We start from the raw sequence: 21,009 nt of genomic DNA on the forward strand, positions 1-21,009 counted from the left end.
ACTAACACCAGGCTCACACTACAGTGAGGGAAAGGACATATACCTTTGACTTGCTTTAGAGTACTACTTGTCAATGAAATGAGTTTTAGGTGAAATGAGTTTTAGTTGAAATGAACTTTAGGTGATTTGGTCTCAGTGAATTGAGTGTCAGTGAAATGGTCTTTAGGTGAAGTGATACAAATCCATATATATATATATATATATATATATACATATACATATATATATTTATATATGAAATATATCACAGAAGTAAAATGTTGTAATTTCAAACATGACATCAAAAAAACTACATGCACTGAAGGCAAAATGATTTACAATTAAATTCTGTACCAAACTGCAATATAATTATTCAGAGGAGAATGTCAGCCTTAGGTGAATTTGCTACCTGAGCATGCTACAGTAATTCCACAAATGCTGTATTATTTTTATAACAGAGACTGAAAAATGCCTTTCATTACAGGTAAAAATATAGGTATTTAAAAACATTCAACTATCAAGTTAAGAATGTCCCATTATATTTAAATTCCATTATAACTGGTGTTTGACTTTTGTTCAAGGTGGAGACTGTACCATATCCACATATGTATCTAGTGAGTTGCTATAGTTGACATTAGAAAAGAGGTAAAAATCATATATATTTCAATAAACAAGGCAATCTTTCAAACATTTTCAATAAAGGATCATCAGTGAGGTTTGCTGGCTCCATGGGGCAGAGAAATAAAGCTGTGACTTTGAAATGGATAGACCTTGAATAATTAACAAAATAGTTGCTGCAGAAACCAACAGGAATTTGCCTATCTAGGGTACAAAGAAATAAAAATGCACCAAAGTGAAGGTCATCCAGGTTTAAACCCACAGTTTAATGTAAAATATTTAATATAAAAACCAACATAAATATTGAGCGCTTTCCTCCCTAATAAGCAGAGATTTCATGAGAACATGAAAAAGTTTCAACCAAAATTCATTTAAATGCCATAGCCACTGAATTCCATTCGCTGAATGTTAAACTCGTTAATTAATTTTAATTATTTGCCTGTGCATCTAAATAGTAAACCCTAAATAAACCAAGTAAAACTTATTTAAATATTAGATAAAATACATATTCTGTATTTAGCTAAATTTATTTAAATCTTCGATAAAACTTACTTCTATGTTGTACAATAAATATTGTAGTTAATTTTTACACTTTAAAAAAATGCCCTAAATTTAATTTAAAAGCCATTAAAATATTTTCGTCATTATAATTTTGCAGCCATAATCCTTAAATCTGGTGCATGGATATAGAGTCATTTAACCCTGGTACAAACATAGCTGATAAACTTAGTTGCCTCTGAAGTTCTTTATTACCTAACACATGTTTCCACTCCCCCATGAATCAATGATTATTTACGCAAGTATGCCAAAAGTAAACTTCTTGAAGTTCACACATTAGACTGAATGTTTATATAATGCATTGTTTTCTCTTTTATTAGCAGTGTCATATAAATGTTCTTGAATATGAATTTTCAGTGCACGTTCATTCACACTTAGCCAGATATACTATTTTACAAGTTGTCCGGTTACCTTTCTGAAACACAATTTTACTTTTTAATAAATTAAATAATGTAAGTTCAGTTACGTTAATAAAAGAACATTGGCTACAGCAACCACAAGCATTTGTACCCCTGGTACCAGTTATGCCCAGTTAGTTTATTCTCTAAAAGCCTCTTAAAATTTGGAGTAGTTTTTGTAATGGATATTGGTTCAGTTCCAACCAGTTTGTGTACTTCTGGATTTACCTTAAAAATATTCCAATTCTTTTAAATAGCACTTCTTATCTCCTTACAGTATTGGTTATACTGAATGAGATATGCTTTTTCATGTTGGGGTGTTTTAATAACTTGCATTGTACAGCTTAGGCCTATGTCTAAAAGTGGCCTACCCACTCTTTGTATACTTCCTCAATAATATCATCCACCATACTCCTAGGGAAACCTCTGGCACAAAACATGTCTCTTAATTTTACCCATTCTTCACAAATGTTTTCATAGTGGGAGGTCATCCTTGCCACACTAATCACATGCCCCTTAACTAAGCTTTTTTTCTGTGACGGGGGTGACTGTTTGAGAAATGCAGGTAAGTATTGCAGAAAGTTTCTTTGTATAAAAATTCAATTTAAAACCATATACTGAATGAGAAATAAGTATGTCCAAGTAGATAATCTTTTCCTAATTACAATTGAAGGTGAAACTCAAGTAATTGATGGTAGTATTTAAATATTCAATAAAAATGGCAACTTTTTCACTAGTACTTTCCACAAAATAAAAATATCATTCAGGAACTGTAAATATAAATGCATGTTCTTCGTATAATTACTATTCACACTCTCATGCACAGAAGAATAATTGCAATTAATTAATGAATTTAACATTCAGCCAATGGAATTTGGTAGCTATTGTATTTAAATATATTATAGGCTATGTTTTTTTGAATTCTGATGAAGTTCTGTTTATTAGGGATGTAACTGCTGAATATTTATGTTGTTTTTTTATATTAAATATTTTATATTAAACTTTGGATTTTAAACCTGGATGAGCCTCATTTTGGAACATTTTGATTTCTTTGTTTTCTGTTTCACATTGAATGTACTGCACCTTTTGTTTTGTTTTATTATTTGTATCTTTGTTGAAGAGGGCAATTATGGATATGCTTGACCATATAGGTATCCCTTCCATATGGAAAAGTAACTCTGAACTAACATAATTAAAGGAAGAAATCTTCACCTGTTTCTCAGGGAGAGAATTCTTTTTATCCCTCTGCAAATTCCGTACTACACCAGACTGGAGATTTTTCATCTCACAAGGAGAGGAATGCTTCAGGGGGAAGAGAAGTACTCCTGGAAGAGAGGGAAGCTAATGATGCTTTGCAAAATCAGAATGGAAGGAATGAAGTGAGTGGTAACCATATTGAAAATGGAAGAAGTGATACCGAAAAAAATGGAAGCAGAGAAACGTATGCTGAAGTTGCAGGTACTGTTTTGGCTTTAGGTCCAGATATTAGACCTTGTGTAACTGAGTGGTTTTTAACCCAAAAGGCAAACTTTTTGCAATAATGCTTCTAATTTGAACATGCCCAAGGGTGATATTAATTTAGGTTTTAAAGGCATTATGGAAAAGATGTATTATTTTCAAACACGAGGGACAATTTATGGACAGTGACAATGACAACAGCAATTTTTCTTCATTGAAGGACATGATATTTTTTTCCAAAAAAGTTAATGAAATATAAGAGTCTACAGACTGAGATTTTATATTTAAAAGAATGTAAAAATGTTAAGGTTGTACCACAATGGCTATGAATATTCAAATTTCCCTTTGGTTTAATTTATGATGAAGAAATGGTATAGAATTTTATTTGATTTTTTTTTATAAATGTGGTATACAGCTTTTAAATAAGATTGTGCATTGCAATGAAAAATTAATGGTTATCCTATGCCAAGAGTTTGAGAATGTGCATAATCAGATTTTATCTTTTTTACTTTTTAAGGAGTATACAGGGTTATATGAAAAGATTTTAGAAAAAGTAGACAGGAGATCTAATAGCTTATTCTTAAAAAAAGAAAAGTAAATTGGACAGCAATATTAAACAATATAGGAACAAGCTGGTATATCCAGTCTCTTGTTTGTTTGCCTCTAATAATAATAAGAATAGCAAATAAAAAAAGGGTTTCCTATTGACCTAAATGGCATGAATAATGATAGGGCAGTGGGTAAAACCCTTCTAGAAGAGTTGTTGGATGATACGGTGAATCATAGAGATGAATGTTATGAACATCAGGGTTTTCAACCCCCCCCCCCAGATGCTCAGACTTTACAGAGGCAGAACTCCTTTTTGAATCATACCTCATATCCCCAGAGGGGATACCAGAACCAGGGGAGGGGAAATAACAGAAGATAACCCTTATGTCTAACAAAATTGTTAATACTTTTAAGGGCTTTAATATTTATAATTATACAGATCACTATATAACTCGAGACCAGTTTACTCTGTTTTTAAAAGGTTTTAAATTTGTGCCTAAAAGATGCATTGATATAGTGGATAGCCTGGTGGTATTGAAATAATTTATGAGGAAGTTAAATTTTAATATTATATTTTCATGTAAAAACAATATTAAAAAACAGTTAAGACTTACACTGATATATCTCTCATGAGAAAAAGTACATTTAATCCTCCCCTTCATCCTCTGATAAATGTATATGAAAAAGCAGTGATGGAAGCTATATATATAAAATTCACTCTGGTAATCAGAAATTTTAATCAAATCTTACCAGAGATGAGACAATTTTATTTAAACAACTTAGGATGGACAGTACAATATGCATTATGAAAACAGATAAAAGGAGAGGATAATTATTTTTAATGTAGAGGACTATTCCAACACTAAGCAAAATATTTTGCATTATGATAACACATACATTCAGGTATCTAAGAATTAGATTAATATTGCCTACAGTAGAATAGACTCCTGTTTGGAAGAATATGTATTGACTCACCGGATTGACCAAGAGACCTAAGAGTTTTTGGTAAATCCAAAACCAGTCATCCCACCCAATATCAATCTTTGGAATCCTAAAAAATTATCAGAATGATAGGAAGCCACCATTTCGGCTGATAGTTTCTGCAGGGGGTTCAAAAATCCACCCATTAGCAGTGTTTGTGGACATGTGGGTGAAACAAAACATGTGGTAAAAAATACATCCTATTTAATCAAAGACTGATGGGATTTTTAGGGCACTTGAAAAACGATATTTGGAAAAAGAGCCTTCTTTTTACGACAGTGGATGTCACACATCTTTTTTCTGTGATGCCTAAAGATGCAGGGTTAGAATTATTTGAAGAAACTTTATTTACTTGTTCTTCACTTACCAATAATCAAGTAGCATTAATTATTGAATTTATGGCTATGATATTAGAGAAGAACTATGTAACTTTTGAAGGGAAGTACTTGCCTCTATATACAACAACCAAATATTATTGGGTTGGGAGCGTAAATATGTTTTCAGTAGTGATTATTCAAAAAACATTCATTTATATTTATATTTCCTGAATGATATTTTTATTGTGTGGGAAGGCACTAGTGAAGAAGTTGCCATTTTTATTGGCTATTTAAATACTACCACCAATTACTTGAGATTCATCTTTGAGTGTAATCAGGAAAAGATTAATTACTTGGACACACTCATTTTTCTTTCAGTGTATGGTTTTAAATCAAATATTTATCACAAAAAAAATCCTGTCTGCAATTCTCATCTGCACTTCTCAAGCAGTCATCCCTTATCACAAAAAAAAAAAAAAGTTTAGTTAAGGGGCAAGCAATTAGAGTGGCCAGGATGACCTCCCACTATGAACAAGTTTGCAAAGAACTGGTAAAATTAAGAGATATGTTTTGTGCCAAAGGTTACTCTAGGAGTATGGTGGATGATATTATTGAGGAAATATACAAAGAGTAGGGGGGTAAATACAAGCCACTTTTAGACATAGGCCTAAGTTGTATAATGTAAATTAGTGAAACACCCCAATATGAGAAAGCTTATATCATTCAGTATAATCAATAGTCTAAGCAGATAAGAAATTCTATTGAAAAGAATTGGAATCTTTTTAAGGTAAATCCAGAAATACACAAACTGGTTTGAACTGAACCAATGTTGATTACAAAAACTGCTCCACATTTTAAGAGGCTTTTAGAGAATAAACCAACTGGGCATAACAGGTGTACCAGGTATACAAATACTTGTGGTTGCTATAGCCGATGTTCCTTTATTATTAAAGTAACTAAACTTAATATAGATAATTTATTGAAAACTAAAGTTGTGTTTCAGAAACATAACTGGACGACTTGTAGAATAGTATATCTGGCTAAGTGTGAAAGTTGCATATGTTGCTACATTGGTAAGACTGAACAAGCACTGAAAACTTATATTTACAAACATTTATATGACATTGCTAATAAAAGGGAAAACAATGCATTATATAAACATTCACTTGAATGTGTGAACTTCAAGAAGGTTAATTTTGGTATACTTGAATAAATAATCATTAATCCATGGGGGGGGGGGTGACTGGAAAAAAATTGTTAAAGTAATAAAGAACTTCAGTGGCTGCTAAGGTTATCAGCTATGTTTCTACCAGGCTTAAATGACTCTATAACCATTGCACCAGTTTTAAGAATGAAGGCTACAAAATAATAATGCTGAAAAATATTTCAAGAGCTTTTAAATTAAATTTATGGCATTTTTGAAGTGTAAACATTTATTTTACAACATAGAAATATGTTTTTACTTACTTTATGCACAAGAAGTATTTTATCTAAGATTTAAATAGGTTTTACTTGGTTTATTTAGGGTTAACTATTTTGATGCACAAAAGAATAATTAAAATTAATTAATGAGTTTAGCATTCAGCCACAGGAATTTGGTGGTTATTGTATTTAAATGAATTTTGCTTGATACTTTTTTGTATTCTGATGAAGTCCCCATTTATTAGGGACAAACGCTTTCAATATTTATTTTGTTTTTTATATTAATATTTTACATTAACTGTTGATTTTGAACCTTGATGACCGTCACTTTGGCGTGTTTTGATTTCTTTGTTTTCTGGTTGGCACTGAATGTACTGTACCTTTTCTTTTCTTTTATTGCCTGTCTAGGGTTTCCAACAGGATAAAACAGCAGTTGAGCTGCTCATTTCAATCAGCAAACCATAAACAAGCCAAGAAGCTCACACTACTTCTCAGGTTGGGCAGACACTGCAGCTTTTGTGTTTAGGAACCTGAATAGGTGGAGGCATTGTCACCCTTCAGTCTTCACAACACTGAATAAAAGGGAAAATGGAAGATCTTGATGTTTATGCAGAAAGGGGAAAAACAGGCTTAGAACAGAACTCTTACAGTGCTTTGAGATGCACAGTCATTTCATGATTGCAGTATGGGAGGGTACATTGCAACTATTTTCTATTGGAGGTGAATATGACTTCAGCTCTGGTTGTGGAATACAGCAAATGTCAAAAATATATCTCTACTGCTCTGACACTACAGCAGAAAATAAGGTTCATATATATTTATCTTTACTGATACGGACAGTATTCTGTGCTGTCATACCCAAGGATAGAAGCAGAGTCTTAGGAGGAGTTCTTAATGGATTATATAAAGTTCTTAAGTGCATAGCGTCATAATAAGCTTATTGGTGAAGGGATATGAAGAAACCTAGCCACAATACTCTTTAGTACTGTGAGTATAATAGTTAACATTGGTAAAAAAATGATGTCCACACACACTACAGACATGACTTTACTGTCTCCAAGCTGGTTCTGATTTCTAGTTTTGAAAGTATATAGGAGCTATTTTGTTTGAATTGAACAGAGAAGTTTAATGTGTGCAATTCTGTTTTTATTGTTTGAGTACTCTGCAATAAATCTTAAGGGATCAGTCATATAGCTTTTAATGTGCAGGTACCAACTATGGGGTTTCATATGGATGTCCATTACCATGGAATTACATGCTGCATTATGATCAGTTTCCATTAGATTTTTGATATGTGACTTATGTCTGTGTGGAAAATGCAGTACGTACAAAGTGTATCTTTACTAACTTGTCATTACAGCAGAATTAAAACATTTTGTATATTTTACTAGAAAAGCAACATTTTTATAATTGCTAACTTGTCATCAGTAGAACTAAAAATTGTTCAGAGAAACTATGTGCTGGAGTGAAAGTCTGTACTGAGAAGCAGAATAATCTCTAAGGGTTGAATGACAGTCTTATGTGCTTTTAATCCATGCTTATTCATTTGCCATTACCTTAAAGTTAAGTAAAGAAAACACACAGCAGGGCTGACATATGCCATATTATACAAATGTACCAGACATAGGATTTCACATACATTCCAACATAAGATGTTCAATATGGAAGAAATTCAAATTCAAGGCTGCTAGGAGCTATTTAGCAGTTTGTCAACAATTACACCAGGAATATAAAGGAAATTTATATACTTCTGCGGTGGTGCAGCAGTAGTGTTGTTGCCTCACACCAAGAGGTTCTCCCATTCGATTCTCGGCTGTAGTGTGAGGAGTGCCTTCTGTGTGGAGTCTGCATGTCCTCCCACGGTTGGATGGGCATTCGAAAGACATGCATAAATGGGCGTGCCTTCAATGAAAGTTGAACGTCGAGCTGGCATCTCGGCGTTCATGAAAATCTACTGCCAATCATTAGCAGGCCGGAGTTCCGCTGTTGCGACCCCTAACCGGGAAAAGCCGAAAGACAACAACAACATAAAGGAAATTTATATACTATTTTTTTTATCTAAACTTGAAATGTTCAACACTACCAAATGTCCTTATATATTTAGGGAAATAGTTCCATTATGCTTCTGCTCTATGATGAAAATACCTGCTATTAACTGATGTTTTAACATATGGCAGTCTCACATATAGATTGTTATTCCTGGTATTGGTACTATGCCCCAAAAATGTACTACCATTGGGGCTGCTAATGTCTCATTTCTTAGTGATTTGAACACAAGAATCGAATCACCTGTTAAAAGCCTATAGCCAAGTGAATAGTGGGAAATAGTCTCCAATCTCTCATTATAACCAAGAATGTTTAATACTCTCACTTGTCCAATGAGCATATTCCCTCAAGTGTATTTATTTGGGAAGAATTAAAACAATTGAAGTACCCACAGTATTCCATAACAGGCTGTATGGTAGAGTTAAAAAGCAGAAGAAAGCCTTCATTCTGTTGACTACTGATACTCAATATTTCTTTTAAATAATCATAGCACTTCCTCACTACTGTCTTGACACGATCCTCAAAGTCCAAAGTATCATTTGGACAACAACTGCTTCCTTCAATATGTTGGGAACATAGCGCTCCCCCAGTGATTGCTGAAGGAGTACTTGAAGGCATGATAGCAAGCCACTTGCTATGCTAGAAAGAAAATAACTATTTAAACAATCAGGGTCTGTATCTGCACTTTTTTAATGCCTTCAACACCTTTGGAACTGACAAGGGATAATCGGTCAAGCATCAGATCAACCACCTGTCTTACAGTTATAATCCTTGCTCCCATTTAAAAGTAAGAATTTCTCATCAAATAAATCCTCTTGTTTATCTGGATCAGTAATAGTTGATTCCCCATGCTTAACACTAATGTGGGGGTATTTTCTTTCCTAAAGCATCTTAGGTGCTTGAATAGGAGCTTTTTATTCATTTTTGTATTCCTGCCTAGTTTGTTCTCATAATCAGTTCCAATTTTCAGACAAGGATTTCTTTTTTCAATATTATATCTATTTTTGATGGAGGCACATTTATTTTTCAGGTATGATAGCTTTTTTTGTCCACAGTGGTGAGAAATGTTTGTTGTGATGATTGGCCACAACAACAGGTGCAAACTTCTTTATTAAGTTATTTAATTTACCGTACAAAATATCACATTTTTCTTCAGTTGACTTTCCTTCTACTTGTATTTCCTGCTGCCAAGAGCTAAATTTCTTATTTATAGAGTCAAAGTCAGTTCTATATGACTTCCTATGGGGGTACACTTAGGTTCATAGGTTCATAGGTTCATACTAGGCTATCTGCCCTAGGGCATTTATAAGCCTAGCCAGAGTGTGTGTGGCTTCCGCCACCCCTTGGAATGATAATACTGTGCCCATTTAGGGTTTAGTTTACTGTGCCTCTGTCTAGAGGTGACACAGAGATGACCCCCGGGGTAAACATACAATCTCCCATCCACTCGTCAAGATTTCTCTTGAAGAGAGTCAGTGAGGGGTTCTGCCTAACATGGACTGGGATTCTGTTCCAGAGTGTAGGGAGCCTCTGGGTTATGAATCTGTCCCTCCAGCATGTCCTATTTGTTTCTGTGTTGAGGTTCAAGTCTCTCGCTCTCGTGGCTCTGGTGGATTTGGATTTTTTCAGGTGGAGCATGTCCATTAATTCCGGATTGGACATGGCCTTGTACGTCAGGCATAGATCTCCTCTGAGTAGGCGGTATGCGACTGAATAGAGCTGGAGTTTCTTCAGTCTGGCAGCATATGACATATGTTTGAGACCCTTGATCCTCTTGGTGAGGTACTTCTGGGGTCTTTCTAACTGCTGCAGGTGCCGGGTAAGGTACATACCAAATGGGGTATTGTACTCAATCATGGGCCTGATAAGGGAAGAGTATAGGGGCACAATGACCTCTCTTGATCTAGATGTGAATCCTTTCATGATAAGGTGGGCAATATAGAAGGTCTTCCTAACCACCTTGGCAATGTGGGTGTCAAATGAGAGGTCACTGTCAACTTGGGTCCCTAGGTCCCTCATTACTTCTTCCGTAATTAATGGATTACCGCCTATGTGGTAATTTGTGAGTACTTTGTTTTTCCCAAAGGGTATGGCTATACATTTTTTGGCGTTCAGTTTAAGGCCATGGCTCTGGCACCAGTTATCCATTTCTGTGAGGCCTTTCTGAAGGATGCTAGTGTTTGCTGGAGTATCACTTGGTCAAACATTCTTCACTATTACTTACAATTTAACATTGAATAGAATAGTGATCTGATTTTTCAACTGATGCACTGGTGTTACAACTTAAAACCATTGGTTTAACCAAATAGCATCCCTGCTTGGTTGTTTAATAATCTGTTCATAGTTGCATGCACACTTTCAATAATTTTGTTTGCAAAAATAGGTTTGCTAGAAGGAAACTTCCAGTCAGTTCCTAGAAGGTTATTGCTCTCCATGATTCTATCACATCCTTGATGAAATAATTGAAATATATTGCAATATAACCTGTTATCATGCTATATTCCTTGGATAAGGGTGTCTTAGCTGACACATATACAGCTCTGCCACCTCTTTTGTGGTTTGAAGGAACCATATGATGTCCCTACACTTGAACAAATGGATGCTTATTTGACTGTGTGATGTATTGACAGCTATACCAGAAGAAATAGGACAATGGATGTGTAACATATGTCAGCACAGCTACATGGAATTTTGTAAAGAATTATATGTCATTTGCACATCAAACTGATTTGTACAGAATATGTCAGCACAGCTAGTTGGAATTTTGTAAAGAAGTATATGTCATGTGCACATCAAACCGATTTGTACAGATGCTTGTGTTGAAAAATGTATTTGTAAAGCTGCTTGTGTTAAACATGTACCAAAAGTGTGCCCTGCTGAACAGAACAAGAAATATACATGTATTAATGTAGCTGTTTAAATCTATATGTTTTAACAGAGGATACTGAAAGAGAAAAGGTTAATCTCAATCTATCTGATTTTGGAAAATAGTAAGAAATGAAATTACTGGGCCTAGGCTATAAAGATGTTATCTTACAGATATCAATGCAGCCAGAGATAAAAATTCTTTACTAGGAAGCCTTCTGCATTGTTATTGGGATAAACTAATTGCTAGTCTCAAAGGGTGTAGGTTTGAAATGTTTTTATGACTTCCAGGAGCTGCAGCAGATCTTGACAAGACTCTGTGTGTGTATTATTGTCACATAGGAGCTAAATCCTGGCAGTTTCTAGCAATGGGGGGGGGGGGGTTGTATGGGGACCAGAAATCAGATGACTAGATGTATGGAATATCATTCTGTAATCCACCAATAAAATAATATTTAATACTAGGTGAAACTAAAGTCTCAGAGCACTATATTGTAACCTGACAAAAGAAGGAACTTTCACCTACTTCATCTTGCCTTGCTCTTGTAAGTAACCAGGGAGTAATAATTCTTTAGATAACTCAGGAAATTATAGTGAGATTAGTTAAGTATTGTTTTTCTGTAACTGTGTGAACCTGTCAACCTGTGTTATTTTTAATATTTCCTGTGATTGAAACTGTGGTGTTTATTGAAAAATCGATATTTAGTATTTTCATGTTTTTTATTATTTATTATTAAATATATTTAAACTTTTTCATTGTGACTGATCCTTTGGAGAAGAATTTAAACTTTGAAAGGACTTATATCTATTTGGTGACCACTCCTGGAAGCCTTACTGCATTGGTCAAACTACCATATTAATTTCGCCCAGAATAATTGTGTACCCATGTAAGAGTGGCTGGCTTGGGGTATCTGGTGGCAATGTAACTACCTTATAGGTCTGGGTAGATGGGGCCATAGCTAGTAAATCTGTGCCAGCTTTTCCCAGGTGTGTGGGTGTGAAAATCAAATCTCAAAGTGTGAGTGTGTTTGTGTGTATGTGTATGAGTGCATGTGTGTGTGTCTGTGTGTGTGTGTGTGTGTGTGTGTGTGTGTGTGTGTGTGTGTGTGTGTGTGTATGTGTCAGCTACTTGGAGCTGGGGCACAAAGCATTGGTTTCAAGCAATAATGGTGGAGAGCTTGGCTTGGGCACTCATCTGAGGTCTCAGCTCTATAGCTGCACCAGTGAGGAACCTTACCGGGGATCTGGGGAGACACAGAGAGAAATACAGACCCTAGTCTTAGTGTGTTCCCTGTGTGCTCTTAAGGGAACTTGTGCTTGATGTACAGACCTGCATCTGGAAATACTGGGTGGGTCCATTTTTTTCCAAGTGAACGTCCATCTGCGGTACCAGTGGTGAAGATTAAGGCTCCTTGATTACTGGCCCAGAGTGGGGACATCACATATCGGTTAGCAGTGGTGTTGATATTAATTGAACTTTTGTAGTCTGTAAACAGTTGTCACTAAAAGTGTGTCCTCTCATCAGCCACAAGGTACACATTCAATTTCATTTCATAACAGTTTTATTAATTTATGTATTTTTATGTATTTATTTATTGTTAGTCTAGTTTAGTCTGGGAAAGCAGCCAAATATGTAAGCAGAGGATCATGGTAAGCTGAGAAGGAACTAGTTGGCCAAGGTGATGGGAAGTCAAAGGACTGGTACAAGCCAACCTGACTAAAGAGGAAATTATTTCAGCCTTATTTACAGATCAGACCAGCAACCAGGAAGATAATCAGTCTACTCATGGAAATCTGCAGCCCTCAGAAACAGGATAGTTCAACTTTTCCTCAGAGGACTTAAAACCCCATTTAGAGCTAAAGAGGCTTGAACTGGAGGCCAAACATTTGGAATTAGAATCAGCAGAGAGACTGCAGCATTTGTAGGCTGAAGAAAATGAGAGACTGGCAGGCAAAACAGATGGAATTACAATCAGCGGAGAAACTGTGGCATTTGGAGCCTGAAGAAACTGAGAAGGAGCATCAACGTGAGAGGGAGATGCTGACTCTTTGCCATGGTCATGAAGGTAATGAAGAATGGAATAACCAAACCCCAGAAGCAACCTCAAATCATAAGTGATCACCTCCCAGCATACATAATACGGAAATCCACTCTAGCACCCAGCAAACACCAGTACAGACTAACTAGACATATTTCCATTTTCAACCAAACAACTCTAAATGACATCCTGGCGCAAGTAAACTGGAGCATTCTTAAAGTCCTCTCACTAGATGAAGCTGTTGAATTTTTTAATTCAACCTTCTTAGTTATCCTAAACAATCTAGCCCCCATACAGCAAAAAAGAATTAAAAACAACAACGTTACCTGGCTTACTCATCCCACAAAACAACTGATGTCTAAAAGAGACAAATGTTGAAAACTTGGGCAAAAAAAAAAAAAACAATACCTCCTACAATTCAAACAACTTTGTAATTAAGCAAAACATACAGCAGTAAAAGACAAAAAACTATTATATCTATCTAACCAAAAATGCCATAAACAAAACCCTAGGAATTCTGGAATACAATCTCAACCCTACTTAACCTGGGATCTAATAACAACTCCTGTCATGACCCAGACAAATCCCCACAGAAATTGCCACAATATTCAACTCACATTTTATAGACTCTGTTGCCAAACATACAGGAAACTTCCCTCAAATAAATATCAAAGCACGCTCACCAAATATAAACTCCATGCCAAACTTCACCTTCTCCCCCATCCCTACCTCAACTATCTTGAAACTACTCCTTAAACTCAAACCATATACTAATGCACCTGATAACCTACCCCCAACATATCTACAGATGCCAGCAAAGTCTATAGCTTATCCAGTTAGCATACTTATCAATAGATCTCTCCAAGAACAGCAAGTAACCACTATCTGGAAAAAAGGTTTTATTCTTCCACTAAATAAAGGCGACCAAAACATAGATTTCATCAGTTTATGACCCATAGCAATCCTTTTCCCTCTATCCAAAATTCTAGAAAAATGTGTGCACATTCAACTCCTAAAGAACCTCCTAGAGAATAAAATATTGACCGCACCCAACATGGTTTCACACCTGGACACAGTACCACCACTGCCCTTATATCATTCTTGGACACTGTAAGCCATCTCACCCCAACCTTAGATTGGTTCTCTAACTACTTCAGAAATAGACAACAAGCAACAAAATGGGACCAGTACTTCTCACCTTATCTCCCAATATCAACAGGAATTCCCCAAGGCTCTATACTTGGGCCTCTCCTTTTCAGCATATTTGTTAATGACTTCCACTCTTCCCTGTCCCAAATCTCACTTATTCAATACACAGATGATTCTACCATCATCTGCTCTGCCTACTCCACCAGAGAATTCCAAAAACTAACTCAAATCACCTTCTCAATCACAGAAACATGGATGAACAACAATCACCTAGCCCTAAATTCTAACAAAACCAAACACCTTCTATTCACCTCTAAAAGATCCACCCCCATAAACAGGTCAGAATTTACTATTCAGTCTCAGAACAGCACTGTCATCAAAGTAGTGCTCCACACTAAATTCCTCTGAGTTACTATTAATGAAAATTTCTCCTTTGACCTTCATATTCTAAACAACATCAGAAAAACCCATCAAAAGTTAAGTCTGCTTTACAGACACATAACTTGCCTCAACCACTCAGCCAAAAAACCCTAGCATCCTCCTTTCTTTTACTATCTCTACGGTTACAATAAAGTAGCACACATACCTCCAATAAGTGTATATCCCTTCAAAAACTCAAGTGGCTTGAACTACCTCACTTCCTAACGTACCTACAACTCACCACTGCACACAAAATCATAACTAAACCAGACGATTGTCCATCCCTCGCCTCATTAATGTCCTCTACAACCCCACTAGATAACTCAGATCAGAAAATAAATATCTTCTAAAGGTAGAATTTCCCTACCTTACAGCTGGCTGAGCTCTTTACTTAGTTGCTATAGCCAAGGTGTGGAATTCCTTACCCACCACAATCAGAACCACTTCTAACCACATCATTTTCAAGAAGTCTCTGCAAGAATACCTCTCTAAACTATGGCTCTGTACATGCTCAAATAATTTTTCCAGCATTATATGAAACTAGAAACCTCTTCTAACAACTTTAACACTTTAAAATATATACCTGTCTTCACTTAATTTAACTATTCTCCCTCTCAGTTTTATGCATCCTCAGATACAAGATGAAATTTAAAGAAAACAAAGCCTATTTCTAATTGTATATCAACATGTATATATTGTACCTGGATGTAAATCTTTGTTATTTTTGTATTTTGTATAATGTTTCTTACTAGCAATTTCAATCTGTTAACAGTCATTATGTAACGTTCATCAGTGTATATGTAATATGTTGAGCTTTTCTCCCTGACCTCCACTGAAAATCGGCACTCCTAGGCACAGAGGACTATCCTGGAAAACAAATGCAAATAAATAATAAATAAAACTAAGATTAGTATGTTTCTTCCACAATAAAAAGCAAAACACCAAGACTTGGAGATGGCTATAGAATCCAGTATAAAAATCTGTATTCGACACAAGCGCTTTCGTGGGTAACCCCACTTCTTCAGATATCTAATACATTTTAAAAACAATTCTTAGTTTAAATATCCTCTTGAGACACATAATTAAAACCAACCAATACATTGTTCTGGTATGAACAAGCAAATTTAAAGCAACATCCTACGAAGTACATACCATTTACTGAACTAAAAATCTGAATGTATATATAAATAAATAAATAAATATATATATATATATATATATATATATATATATATATATATATCACACACACACACACACACACACACACACACACACACACACACACACACACACACACGCTCTTCTAAAAGCCTATTTATAAAGTATCTACATTCAAATTTCCGTAACACTTCAGTTTACAGTCACAAGTACAGAATATATCTGCACATATTTAAATTTTCGACTTCTGTTTTCCAAAACACATACAAGCCTGTAACAAGAAGTCATTAATTTATCATACATACAACTCCACAGCACATCTTGCCTGAAAAGCTGCCTAAGCTTTCACTTAAGACATTTTATTTACAATCATAAACAAAGAATATATCTGCACATGTTTATATTTTCCTTTGATGTTGTCCAAAACACATACAAACCTGTAACAAGAAGTCAGTTATTTATCATACGAACAATTCCATAGCACATCTTACATAAAAAGCTGCCTAGACTTAGGACATAGGGGTATATATTCATTTAATCCATGACGTCAATCAGACCTTAATCTTACTATCCACTTAAATTCAAGCTCTTCAGTGATGTTCCGTAGACCCTCTTATACTCTCATATGCTCTCCCTATAACTAGAAATTTAAAGACATGTTCCATATCATTATTAATAGTGTTTCTGGCCAAGGCATTCACTTTGTTCTTTTTATGGATGGCATAAATGTGTTCACGTATTCTTTCCTTCAGAGACTTGTCTGTCTTCCCTACATAGAAACTATGGCACAATGTGCAGTGGGCCAAGTAGACTAAATGCTCTGTCTCACAGCTAGCTTTAGGGCAACATCAGTTGTCCCTTTCTTTTCCTGTGAGGGATTTAAACAGGGTGAAAGACTAGTGCCTGAGATGAAGAAGCAGAAGTCGACAGAAGAGAAAGACAGATGACCAAATGACCAACCAGGGGAATATAAAGAAGGATTTCTTCAAGGAAGGCCAGTGTGGAATCTTTCTGACTATGTATTAAATGAGAATGAACTCAATGTTTTACAAAAAGGACTCACATATATTCCTACAAGGTACTGTGATTTAACATATGCTATTTTTGATATCAAGTGTTTTACTAGAAATGTGATGTTGAAATTATTACATAATGAAGCTAAAAATGTCAATCATACCAGTATCAATATTTTTAGGAAACCTAGTCTATATGTACCACAGTTAAACCCTTTGTTAAATGCCTTTGAGCAACTTTGCATATATGATTTTCACAAGATAGCTGCTGAAAGTCATAATAGGAATAAACATGGGTTTAATTTAAGCTAGCAAGAAAATCTTGCCTTGAAAAATCTGCAAAGAATTAAAACATTTTATAAGACCTGCTGATAAAGGCGGCCCTATTGTAGTGTTGAATACAGTTGCATACAGTAGAATGATGCATGAAATGCTGAATGATAATACATTTGTGAGAAAATTAAAGTTCATCAAATTAAACAGATGTCCAGTAAGGTAGTCACTAAATTAAAGGAGATATGGCAGAATGGGTTAATTAGTAAGGATATGTTAGACTATTTTGTTGCTGAGCATCCCATCACCCAGGTTATACAAGGGTTACCTAAAATTCAAAAATGTGTTAGGTGTCCCCCTATGTGCCCAATAGTATCTGGAAGGAATTGGTGCACAGAACCAGTCTCAATATACTTAGAGAAATTCATGAGACCTAAGATTAACAACATACAGCATATTCTAAGAGATACAGAGCACTTTCTGTCTGATTTGTTTAAGTATACACGAGACTTTGAAGTGATGCAGAAGACATATATGGTAGCACCTGATGTGATGTCTTTATGTACAGTGATACCGAACAGTGTAGGAATAGACAGCATCTCTACCTTTTTAAGTGAGATGTTCATAATTGATTCACATACCATGGAGCAAGTTAGTCAGCTTTTAAGCATTTTTGGGGGAGATCATTATTGGCAGTCTAATGCCGTAGCTATGGGAACCTCGTGTGCCAATAGCTATGCCAATGCCGTAATGGCAGTTTGGGAAATCAAGTTTATATTGAAGGGTCCCCATGCAAACAGAGTTTATTTTTTTTTTTTCAAAACAGGTTTATTGTTTTAACATATAAGAGAAATATCATAACAATTTTATACAAGTAATTAAAAATAGGTATTATTATAATATTCAACAAAACAACTAAAGTATTTACAAAGACATCCACTACAATCAGATCAATTAATTAAACTAAAATACCATGCTATTGAAATTAAAATTTTTTTAACAAATTTTGTAAATTATCCCATACAATAAAATAAGATGTTTTTCTATTTGTTCTAGTCCTAATTGTGTTTATTTCCATATGGCACACTATATTCATAACATTTTTAAATTCATTGAACGAAGGAGGTGTATCTGAAATCCAATTTCTAGTTATTATTTTCCTAGCCACTGTTAGAATAGACCATAACAAGGGAAGCTTAACCTTTTTAACACTTTGAGGTACAGGTGTGTTGAATAATATAAGAGATTTAGAAATAATGAAATTATCTGTAAAAGACCCTGCAAAAATTCATTAATTGACTTCCAGTATTCTTTCAATTTTATACAGTCATAAAACATATGAGCCCAGTCAGCATTAATTTCTACATTACATCTCTTACATAGATTATCTTTATTATTTATTTTATTCATCATCAAAGGTGTATAAAAGATCTATGTAAAAATTTCCATGTATAAAGTCTCCAGACAATGGAAGACGTAGTTCTATAAGCAGATTCCAATATATATTGTTTATCTTGTTGATTTGGTGGGTCCCCATTAATAGAAGTGAAATAATTCCAGTATGAATCTACACTGTAAAAGTTTCTTGTCTGATAACTTTATGTATGTATGAAAGTTTACCTTTATCAGAAACTTTATGTTGTAAATTTAATATCAAGTAATCAATCAGTGTTGGAATAGATTCTTTAACAGTTATAGACATTAAATCTATTTTATTAATGAGATGTTGTCTAAAGGTCTGAACCTCTAACCAGCAAGTTTCTCTTAGATCAAATTCTTGTTTTAAGAAATCTAGATTTTTAACTTTATTATCAGATATCAACTGATACCAGTACTTTAGATCATTATCTATAGCTAAATGAGTTCCTTCAGAAGTAGATGACAAAAGCATACCCTGAGTATACATTATAGGAAATACAATAAAATTCCATTCCCTATACTTAGGGTGCATGAATATAAAGTTACGATAACTAATAATAATATTTAATGGGTAACAAACCATATGTTTAGATGTAATAGGTGAAGTACAAAATTCCTTTAGTAACCATAACATGGAGTTATTTACAATCATATTTTTATGTGTTAAGGAGATTTTCATGAAGTGTATACTAATTAGCTCCCAATAATCTTTCCATTTTGTGACATATGACTGATCTATTAATAAAGTAATAACTTTTACAATAGAAGAGATAGTATATAAATTAAAGTCTGGAAAAGAAATACCCCTTGAGACCAGCTATTAGTATGTTTCTTTAATGCAATCCTAGGTCTATTAGGTGCCCATAAGAAATTTAACATTAGTGTGTTCAGTTTCTTGATAATTATTGTTGTAGGTGGAAGTATTATTGATTGTATTAAGTATAAAATCTTGGGGAATATTATCATTTTAATAATTGTAAGTCTCTCCTCCATAGTAAAAACATATTATTCCAGGTATTAAAAAGATTTTGTATATTAAGAAAACAGGTATTATAATTATTATATATAATAGATTTAATATCTTTAGATAGTATTATACCTAAATAAGTTATCTGACCTGAATTGGGTACATATTTAGTAAAATCACTAATGAGAATATTTTTTCGTGTATATATAGGTAGTATTTTAGTTTTTCTTCATTGAATATTAAACCAGAAATACTTTTAAAATTCATCATGTTATCAAATAGAGACTGTATAGAAGAATTAGATCCTGCTGATGTAATTAGAACATCATCTGCAAAAGTTGAATTTTGGATGTTGTATTTTCATCTATTTCAAAACCCTCTATGTCAGTACTGTTTCTGATCAAATTAGCCCAAGGCTCCATTACTAAAGTGAATAATAGTGGAGAAAGTGGACATCCTTGTTTTGTACCTTTAAGAATGGGTATTTTTGTGAAACATATGTTCCTACCTTAATATAAGCCAACGTTCATTTGTATAAATGTTCAATTAGATTTACAAATGCATCCGAGAAGTTTGTGCACTTCATTAAGGTAAACAGATAGTCCCAACTTACTGAATCAAATGCTGAACTTATATCAAGACTAATAAGTGTTAAATCTTTCTTTTTCCTATTTGCAAAATCTATTAATGTTAAAGTTCTTCTTATATTATCAAAAGTATTTCTATTTACAATGAAGCCTGTCTGATCTATATCTATAATGCCGGGAATGATTGTCTTCAATCTATCAGCAAAGATATTCATAAACATTTTATAATCAACATTAAGTAATGAGATGGGCCGATATGAAGAAAATCTAGTTGGATCTTTATTAGGTTTTAAAATTGGCGAAATAAATGTATATTGCCAAGATGGGGGGGGGTTATTAACTCAGTTTGGGCCAAAATAAATACCTTATGTATTAATGAATATGTATTTTAGAAAGGATTTTATATATCTCTGGTATAATACCATCATTACCCGGTGCTTTGTTTGATTTAAGCTTATTTATTTGTGTAATAACTTCTGTATATGAAATACTCTTGTCCAGTAGTTTAATCTGTTGTTTATTAAGCTTTTTATTCATATTTGTGGTTATAAACTCCTTTATTTTATCTTTAGGTTCCATGTTAATATTATTATGGTTAATTTTGTGAAAGTGATTTCTAAATTCATCTAGTATTTCCGGTATACTAGAAACATTCTTCTTTTTCCTTAGAGAAAAGATTTCTTTGATATGGTTTTGTTTATTCAACCTTTTTGTTTTATTTTTAAGTCTATGTTAAGTATTTGGGGCTTATTGAATAAGACAAAAACTTGTATTTCTCTAAAGTTATTTT

General features: G+C 34.1%; 1 protein-coding gene across 1 annotated transcript in view; it reads right to left on the bottom strand.

Annotated features, from left to right (window-relative positions):
* The window catches only part of AGBL1 (AGBL carboxypeptidase 1), a 4,745,443-nt gene that overhangs the window by 2,868,667 nt on the left and 1,855,767 nt on the right, over window positions 1-21,009 (bottom strand). The window lies entirely within an intron of this gene.

The sequence above is a fragment of the Protopterus annectens genome, chromosome 7.part0, assembly GCF_019279795.1.
Source record: "Protopterus annectens isolate FY-2018-M chromosome 7.part0, PAN1.0, whole genome shotgun sequence".
Taxonomy (NCBI): Eukaryota; Metazoa; Chordata; order Ceratodontiformes; family Protopteridae; genus Protopterus; species Protopterus annectens.